Here is a 10,000-nt window from a genome sequence, read left to right on the forward strand (position 1 = left end):
TACTTCAGTGTGTCCATTGCCTTCCCCACGACGTAGATGGCACATGGGCACCTACACGACGAGCAAGTCGTCCCACATGGCGCAGTGAGTAGCTGAAAGGAAGAAAGCCGCCGGCAGACGCTACACGTCACCTAGCTTGGACCCCTTCAGTTTTCGAGTGCAGTGTTCCGACAGTGTTGTGCGGTGCAGTGTTCCGACAGTGTTGTGCGGTGCTAAGGTCAGTGCAGTGTTTTTCGTGTGCCTGCATTGAGACAGCAAGGTAGACGGCAAACTTCATCCAGCAAGTCAAGAGCGCACTTGTCATACCCCTGCCCGCTGCGGAGTCTGAACAGACACTGCCCGAGGCGAGTGGAGCGTCCCCGGCCCCCAGGCTGCGGCAGTCAGTTTTGCCATACACAGAGCATACCGCACTGCCCCCACGCACACCACCGACACGGACAGACACACGTACGCACACCACACACTGCATTCAGCTTCAGGATACAGTCTGCACAGCCTTGTGTTCTCTTTTTTACTCGTGTCAGTTCGACCCGTTGAGGGGCTGGTCACGTAGTAATCTCTAGAGTCACCCTGAGCGATGCCGAAAGGCGGAAAGAAGCCAACACCACCACCTGCACCGTCCGAGGGAGGCTCGCCGCAATCTTCACCACCTCCATCGCCCTCAGTTCCTATGGATGTACAAGCACTTTTGCAATGGATGGCAGACAGGGAAGAAGCAGCACGAGCCGAGAGGGAAGAACAGCGGCGTGAAGACGCAGCACGTTTTGAAGCCTTGCTGACAAGACTGGCGCCGATGTCACTGCAGCCTTCGGGTGCGGCTGGGAGCCCCGCTGCCCCGTCAGGCCCGCCTGCAGCCCCACCGACTCCTAAAGCGGCTGTACAGCCCCCACCTCCTCTTTCTTCGGATGTTACGTACCAACAGTTCAGAGAATGGAGGCGGAAATGGGAAGACTACGCAACCATGGTGGACATCGCGAGCCTGTCCCGCCCCAAACAGCTGATCCAGTTACGGATGTGCCTGTCACTCGAGACTCAGAGAGTGCTGGAGCACACGCTACAGGTGCCTCCAAGCTCCACTTCGTCCGTCGACGAGGTGCTCGACGTTCTGCAGAAGCACATTAAGGAATCCAGCAATGAGGCACTGAGACGGCGGGCGTTCACTACCTGCAAACAGGCTACAGGAGAGTCTTTTGCAGACTTCTTTGTGAGGCTCAAGAGTCTGTCGGAAGAGATTGATGTCTGCAAAGCTCACAGCACGGAGTGTAAAGAAGCCTGGCTTAAGCACGGCATCCTCACTGGTGTGCAGGACGAGGAAGTAGTGCAGAGAATCATCGCCCTCGATGCTGCCGCCTCACTCGCGGACGTTGTGACATTGTGCCGTTCCTACGAGGCCACCAGGACCGCTGCCTCGGCCCTACGTGCTCCTCCTGGGGTCCGTGCTGTCTCTCAGTACAGGAAAGACAAGAAGACGGACCATAGGACCAAAGCGGACGCACGTCCAGCTGTGCCTACACTGCAGTCTTCCTGCAGTAATTGCGGCAAGCAACAGCACGGCCCCAAAGGCTGCCCTGCTACGGAAGCAGTTTGCCACGGGTGCGGCAAGACAGGGCACTGGTCACATATGGAAAAATGTCCAGCCAAGACTGTCCAGTGTAATGCATGCAGCCGATATGGGCACTTCGAGAAACTCTGCAAGTCTTCCAACCCCAAGAGTCAACATTCCTCGAAACCCAAGCTTCAGAAGACGAAGAAAAACAGTCGTGCCACTATCCATGTTGTGCGAACACAGTCTCCGTTGTCAAGGGTCCCTGAGACTTCCAAGCAGGAAGCGAGTAATGTACGCAGAGTCCACTCAACTGTTCGGGTCAAGCCTACGCCTTCTCCTACCATATGCATAGTCGTCACACACGGTGAGAGGTCCAATACCATGGAAATGATACCCGACACAGGCGCCGACACCACGGTGATAGGCCCACAACATCTCCAGCACTTGGGCCTCACGAGTCGTAACCTGCAACCGCCACCCTCGCTCGACTACTACAACGCAGACGGGTCTAAGATGCCTGCTGCTTTGGGTTCCCTCCAGGCGGAGCTCACATATGGCAAGTTGTCGTGCTCGGGGTGGATCGATGTGCAAGGTGCCCTTAGCACTCCTTTGCTCTCCTGGCAGCACTGCAGGGAGTTAGGCATCATACCGAAGGACTTCCCACGGCAGATAACGGACAACGTTAGTACCGTCGGCAGGATTAGGGAGTCGACAAGTGCTACACCAGTGGCCACTGTACAGTGCCACAGGCAACCAGCCTCTGTGGTTGCCCCATTTCCAGCACCATCGCCATCACTCCCACTTCATGCCAACACATCACTTGCAGAGGCCAAGGAGTACTTCCTCCAAGAGTATGCAGACGTTTTCGTGAAGAAGGACGACCTGCAGAAGGCACCGTTGCAGCCTATGTCGGGATCGCCCATGCGGATCCACCTCAGAGAAGATGCAAAGCCCTTTGCCGTCCACACACCCCGGCTGATTCCCCGGGCATACCAAGACCACGTGAAGGCTGAGTTGGACTCCATGGTGGCACAAGGTATCATCGCCCCAGCTGATGAGGACCCATCTCCTTGGTGCCACCCAATGGTTGTCGTTCCGAAGGTCGGGGGAGGCGTACGCATCACCACCGACTTGTCAAAGCTAAACAGCCAAGTGTCCCGCCCGGCCCACCCGTCGCCTACGCCATTCGCAGCGATCAGAAGTGTGGACCCAGAGGCCAAGTACTTCACAACAATCGATGCTTTGTGCGGTTACTGGCAAATCCCTCTGGCCGAGGAAGACCAACAACTCACGACTTTCATCACTCCTTACGGCCGCTTCCGCTACCTCCGCGGCCCCATGGGCTTTGCTGCCACTGGGGACGCCTTCTGTCGACGAGGCGACCAGGCTCTGCAGGGAGTGATGCAGTGTGTGAAGGTAGTAGACGATCTCCTGTTGTACGACAAGGACTACCTTCCACACCTCCACCGGGTCAACGACGTTCTGGCAAGATGCAGGTCACACGGCATTACCTTAAACGCCGAGAAGTTTGTTCTGGCCGCTGAGGTGGTGTCCTACTGCGGCTACCAGCTTTCTCACGACGGCATCGCAGCAGACCCAGGGAAGGTCCGCGCCATCACGGACTTTGTCAAGCCAGCCAACCTCACAGACCTGCGGTCATTCATGGGCCTCGCAAATCAGCTGGCTGACTTTTCTCCTGACGTATCCGCCGCTGCTGCCCCACTCCGCCCGTTGATGAGCCCGAAGAGAGCGTTCGTGTGGACCCCTGACCACGACCAGGCTTTCGAACATGTCAAAAAGGCCTTGTCCAACCCACCAGTTCTCGCAGCATTCGATCCTGACCTCCCGACTGCCCTACAAACAGACGCTTCGCGCTTGTACGGCTTAGGATACGCCCTCCTACAAGACCACGGGGGAGGACACTTCCGTCTAGTACAGTGTGGCTCACGCTTCTTGACGGATACGGAGACACGCTACGCCACGATCGAGTTAGAGCTGCTGGCAGTAGTGTGGGCTATGAAGAAATGTAAGTTCTACCTCACGGGTCTGCAGCACTTCACCCTTGTGACAGACCATCGCCCACTTGTCCCTATCCTCAACAGCTACACACTAGATGCCATCGAAAACCCACGTCTGCAACGTTTGAAGGAGAAGTTAGCAGCTTTCGTCTTCACTGCAACGTGGCGGCCGGGTAAAGAGTTGTGCATCCCTGATGCCCTCTCACGCTTCCCAGTGAGCAACCCGACCATCGACGACGACGCCCTGGACGCCGAGACCAGCTTCTCCGTCAGGAGTATTGTCACTTTGGGAGCAGTCGAGTCCCTTGCCACCACAGCTACTGACAGCGACCCAGCGATGGAGGAACTTCGGCGTGCGGCCCATGAAGATCCTGCCTACGTCGAGCTCCTTCAGCACATCAAGCAGGGATTCCCAAGCGACCGCTACGCCCTACCAAATACTCTGCGCCCATATTGGAAACTACGTGAGGACCTGTATTGTGAGGAGGACCTCGTCCTGTATGGGGCTAGAGTTGTTGTTCCGGCCGCCCTTCGCCATCGCGTCCTAGCTCGCCTGCACGACAGCCACCGAGGAGCTGAGGCTACGAAACGACGAGCGCGACAGGCGGTGTACTGGCCCGGCATCGACGCGGACATTGTGAACACGGTCCGCGCTTGTGAGCCGTGTCAGGTAATGCAGCCAAGCCAGCAGCGAGAGCCCCACCTCTGCGACGACAACCCCACCAGGCCCTTCGAGTCAGTGTCAGCTGACTTCTTCTCTACCGCGGGGAAGTACTTCCTCGTGGTCGCTGACCGACTGTCTGGCTGGCCTGTTGTGGTGTCTTGTGGCGTGGATACCACTTCTTCAGCAACGATTCGTCACCTCAGGCAACTCTTCCGCGACCTAGGTGTGCCAGTTCGCCTACGCACGGATGGCGGCCCACAGTTCGCCAGCCAGGAGTTCGCCGCCTTCCTTGAGCGCTGGGGAATCCGCCACAACATGTCGACGCCCCACTACCCACAATCGAATGGTCATGCAGAGGCTGCTGTTAAATCAGTTAAGTACCTCATCCAGAAGGTGGCCCCTACCGGACACCTGGATTGTGAGGCGTTCGACAGGGGTCTCCTCGAGCTCCGTAACACCCCAAACCACACTGGTCGCTCCCCAGCCCAGATCCTCTACGGTCACCCCCTTCGCTCTTGTGTCCCCGCTCACGCTAAGGCTTTCCAGAAACAGTGGCAGGCCAGAGCAGAGAGCTGTGATCGTCGGGCTGCTGTTCGCCTACAAGATGATACAGACCGATACGACGCACATGCCCGGCCTCTCCCACCGCTCGAGCTCGACGCTGTAGTCCGTGTCCAAGACCCAACGACGAAGCGCTGGGATAAGGTCGGCACCGTCATGGGCATTGGCAAGTCCCGTGACTACCTCGTCAAGATGCCCAGCGGTCGTATCTGGTGGAGGAACCGCCGCTTCCTTCGCCCGTCCATGTCCCCGTCCAAGGACCTGCCGCCCACGGACGCCACCCCACCTGGAGCAGAGTCACCCCAGCCCGCTCTGCCTCGCCGCTCAGCACGCATCAAGGGCAGGAGAGACGCTCAAGACACTGCGTGCTATGAGCGTGAAGGGGGGAGGGAGATGTAGGATAGTATTTCATAAGTACTTGTGAGAGGCAGCGATGCGTTTGCAATATTATACAATAAAGCCGAGTTGGCACCTTAGTTCCCGCGCATCGCACCTCAGTGCTCTCACGGCTTGCCTCAGGACAGCAGCGTCCCCTCGCAACCCGGCCTGTACTTTCTTCCTAGCATAGAATAAAGGACCTACTTTACTTCAGTGTGTCCATTGCCTTCCCCACGACGTAGATGGCACATGGGCACCTACACGACGAGCAAGTCGTCCCACAGAGAAAAGGAAAATTATCAACACAACTAAAATAATAATAATAATAATAATAACAACAATAATAATAATAATAATAATAATAATGACACACACACACACACACACACACACACACACACACACACACACACACACACACCTGTTTATCTCTCCTCCGTGCACGTGTTAATTACAGTACTGGGGACGAAGAGGGAACCAATCAGCATCCGAGAACTCATGACGTCATACCTTAAGCCAATCAGAGGAGAGAGAAACAGCGGCGTCTTCATTTCCAGCCAATGAGATGGGAGGAAAGTTATGACGTCACTCTTTCTAGCCAGTGAGCGTGAGGCAGGAAATACAAAACAGATGAGTAGGTTCACCTGGGCTTACCTTCACTAATAACCTCTCTCTCTCTCTCTCTCTCTCTCTCTCTCTCTCTCTCTCTCTCTCTCTCTCTCTCTCTTCCATGCTATATATTTTTATCTTCTTTTTCTTCTTCTTCTTCTTCTTCTTCTTCTTCTTCTTCTTCTTCTTCTTCTTCTCTTCCTCCTCTAGCTCCACCCTGTTTTTCTTTTTTTTTTCCTTACTGAGTCTTTTCTTTATTATATTTTCCCGCTTCTCTCCCCTCCTCCTCCTCCTCCTCCTCCTCCTTCCTCTCCTCCTCCTCCTCCTCCTCCTCGTCCTCCTCCTCCTCCCCTTCTTTCCTTGAGGTGTTGATAGATTAAAGATTACCCGAAGGTCTTGTTATCTTCTTCTTCCTCCTCCTCCTCCTTCTCCTCCTCCTCCTCCTCCTCCTCCTCCTCCTCCTCCTCCTCCTCCTTCCTGACGACTAATTTTTCAAGTATTTTCTCTTTCTTTTATTTTCCCTTAAAATTTCGTTATAATCTTTGTTTTCTGTATGTGTGTGCGTGCGTGTGTGTGTGTGTGTGTGTGTGTGTGTGTGTGTGTGTGTGTGTGTGTGTGTGTGTGTGTGTGTGTGTGTGTTTCCTTTATCCCTTCTCTTTTTCTTCGTAACTTTTTCTCATCGTTTATTCTTTCTTTCTTTCATCTCCTCCTCCTCCTCCTCCTCCTCCTCCTCCTCCTCCTTTCCTTCTTTCTTCCTTCAAATAATAATTGGAATGATTTTATTTCTTTATTACCAGTTGTCACTCTCTCTTCTCTCTCTCTCTCTCTCTCTCTCTCTCTCTCTCTCTCTCTCTCTCTCTCTCTCTCTCTCTCTCTCTCTCTGTTTATCTGATTTTCTGCCTTCCGCTTTCCCTCCCTGTCTCCCTTCCTTCCCTCCCTCCTTTCCTTTCTCTCCCTCTCTCTCTCTCTCTCTAATCTCCCTCCGTCTCTCCCTTCTTTTGTTTTCTCCCTCTTTATCTCTACCTCCTTTGTTTTTGCTTCTCCTGGCACAATATCTCTCTCTCTCTCTCTCTCTCTCTCTCTCTCTCTCTCTCTCTCTCTCTCTCTCTCTCTCTCTCTCTCTCTCTCTCTCTCCTTTTATTCTCTTTTATTCTTTCCTTGTCTTCTTATTCTTATTTTTCTATTCTTTTATTCTTCCTTTATTGCATTTTCTTCTTTTCCATTTTCATTCATCTATCTTTTATATTTTCTCTTTTATTTGTTGTTCTCTCATTCTTCCTTTCCCTTCCCTTCTTCCCTTTACCAATATCTTTTCCATCACTTTTATTTCTTCTGTTCTTTTATTACTCACTTCATTTCTTCCTCTCTTTACTCTTTTATCCTTCTCTCCCATTCTCCTTTCGTGTACGCCCCTCCCTCTCCTTTTATTCAGTCCTTTCCTATCTTCTCTCCACTTCTCCAACCATTTCCTTTTCCGTCTTTCTTTATCCCTCCCTCCCTCTCTTCCTCGCCTTTTATATGCCCCTCTTTTCATTCCTTTTACTCCTCCTCCTCTCCTTCTTCCTTCTCTTCCTCCTCTTCTTCGTTCTCTTCACCCACTTCCCCGTTTCATCTTCACCTTTTCCTCCGAAGTCGATGGAAGGGAGAGAGAGAGGAGGAGGGAGGGGAGAGGGAGGGGGGAGAGTGAACCCATACTTGTCTGGTTCACTGGTTCATTGTTACTTTGAGATAAGGTTCGAAGCCTCATTTCCGAGTCTTTTTTCGCCCGCGTAGGAGGAGGTGATAGCGGTGGTGGTGGTGGTGGTGGTGACCTCTGGAGGCTTCGTGTGACTTGTATTGGTATGCTGTGCTGGATGGGAGGTAAATTCTGGCCTTGTTTGTGGTGTTGTGGTGGTGGTGTGTGTTTGTGTGTTGGTGTCTGTTTGTGGTGTGTTCGTAACCTAGGCTGACTGGTGTATGTATGTGTCTATTTGTGGTGTGGTGTGGTGTGGTGTGACTTTGTGATGGTAGTGTAGTTTGTTTGTTATTCAGATAGCTATTCAATTTGTTAGGCACTTTGTTAGTCAGTTAGGTTAGGTTAGGTTAGGTTAGGTTAGGTTAGGTTAGGTTAGGTTAGGCATTCAGTCAGTCCGCAAACCAGTTAGTGAATCAATCAGTCAGTCAGTCAGTCAGTCAGTCTATTAGTCTTTCATTCAGTCAGTCAGTCAGCCAGTTGATGAATTAGTCCCTTTGTTAATTAATCACTCAATCATTCAATCACTCAATCAGTCGGCCATTCAGTCAATCAGTCAGTCAGCCAATCAGTCAGTCAAGTAGTCAGTCAGATAAGTTACATATCTTACCTAAAAAAAATCTTATGAACTCAGTCAATCAGCTTCAGCGCCACAACTTGATCAGCTGGCAGTGACCTTGGAGTGGCTGAGGGCTAAGGGCACCACACTCACGAAGGTCAAGGTCACGGACTTTATTTACCCTGATTTGTGTTTAGTCCTGATGCCTTTTGTGTGTGTGTGTGTGTGTGTGTGTGTGTTGTTTTTGCAAACTTTCCTTAACTTTTATTTTTCGTCTTTAAATGGTCCAACTTGTAACGAGCCAGCCACGCAACTCTCTCTCTCTCTCTCTCTCTCTCTCTCTCTCTCTCTCTCTCTCTCTCTCTCTCTCTCTCTCTCTCTCTCTCTCTCTCTCTCTCTCTCTCTCTCTCTCTTCTTTTCCTCTCCTCTCCTCTCCCTTCCTCTTATCGTTTCCCTTCCTTTTCTTCATCTCCCGCTCTCTTTCTCTCTTCCTCTCCTCTTCCCTGCACTCCTTCCTTTACTCTCCTTTCTCCCTCTCCCTTCCTCTCTTTCCCCCCTCTCCTTACGTCTCCATCTCCCTCCCTCTCCTTTCCTCTCCTCTCCTTTTATCTCCTTTCTCTTCTCTCCTCTCCTCTCCTCTCCTCTCCTCTCATAATTCACCCTTATTTCCTCTCATTATCACCAGGGTCTTCTTTTTCATTATTGTTATGCTTTTCTGGTTAATTAGATTTCCTCGTGGTCTGTTTTTTTTCATTATAATTATTCACGGTTCTTCATTTCGATCTATGTAAACTTGTAAGTGTTCACGTGTTTCATTCATTCGTTCACTCGTTCAGTCATTCATTCTGTTCATTCATGTGATGTGTTTTATCTTTTTCTTTGTTATTCGTTTGCTTTCTTCACTTGTTCTTCATTCATATTCTTCATTCATTCATTCACTTATTCTCTCGATAGTTTTGCATTAAGTTATTCATCACCGTCACTATATTATTTCCTCTTTTTCATATTATTGATTATTAATTTCTTCACATTCAGTTTCTAAAGATTCACATTAATTCATATATTCATTCTTTCATCCATCCATTCATTCACTCATTCATTAGTTACCTGTGAGAGTTTCGTTAAATGTTTCGTTTTACATATCAAGTTTCGAAGCATTCATTCACTCACTCCTTCCTTCCTTCCTTCCTTCATTCATTCATAAATTCATTCGTTCCCCGTGAGACAGTTTCGTTAAATGTTTCGCTATTACTTTTTCAAGACAGTCGCGGTCGCCATTGTTGTCTGTGACTCGTCTTTGTGTCCAGCCACCACTGTTTCGAAGCTTCATTTTTTCTTTTGACTCCGATTCCAAGGCCTTTGTTCCGTTTTCTAGGCGTCATTGAAAATCTTCCGTTATTAAATCTGCGGCCAGGATTCGTTGTTTCGAAACCTTGAAACCCGATCCGTGTGTTGCTGAGGCTTCGTTTAATTGCTTCGAACTCTAAACTTTGGTGTACTAAAGGCTCGGCTGATTGCTTTGACTTGCAAGATTTGATTGAACCCAGTGTTTGTCAAGTGCGGTTGTGTTATTGAGGGTTCATTTCGTAGTTTCGAACCCTGTATCGCTAAGGATTCAGAGGTTTGAACCATGAAGTTTGAATCCTGTGCTGATGGGGATATGTTTATTAATCTCGAACACTAAAAAAAATTGTCTCATTTGTCTTGTTCATTTCATAGCTTCGAACATTGTAACGCTCAAATGTTCACTGTTTCGAACCCTCATGCCTGAACCTTGTTTCGCAAAAGATTCATTTATTGATTTCGAACCCTGAACTCTATAGTTTCATTAAAAAGTTTATTTCATAGTTTTGAACCTTGTAATGTAATGTAATTTTGAATGTAATGTGATTTTGAACCCAGATAGCTGAACCTTGTCTCGCAAAAGATTCAT

At 50.3% G+C, this 10,000-nt stretch overlaps 2 protein-coding genes across 4 annotated transcripts in view; one reads left to right on the forward strand and one right to left on the reverse strand.

Annotated features, from left to right (window-relative positions):
* Window positions 1-10,000, reverse strand: part of LOC135091326 (GTP-binding protein REM 1-like) — an 86,002-nt gene that overhangs the window by 61,881 nt on the left and 14,121 nt on the right. The gene's annotated exons all lie outside the window — the stretch shown is intronic.
* LOC135091323 (ninein-like protein) overlaps window positions 7,539-10,000 on the forward strand; it is a 68,025-nt gene continuing 65,563 nt past the window's right edge. The window contains exon 1 of the mRNA XM_063988856.1: window positions 7,539-7,636. The gene's annotated coding sequence lies outside the window, so the exon portion shown is untranslated. The remainder of the gene's footprint in view (window positions 7,637-10,000) is intronic.

Source organism: Scylla paramamosain, chromosome 37 (assembly GCF_035594125.1).
Source record: "Scylla paramamosain isolate STU-SP2022 chromosome 37, ASM3559412v1, whole genome shotgun sequence".
In the NCBI taxonomy this organism is placed as follows: Eukaryota; Metazoa; Arthropoda; class Malacostraca; order Decapoda; family Portunidae; genus Scylla; species Scylla paramamosain.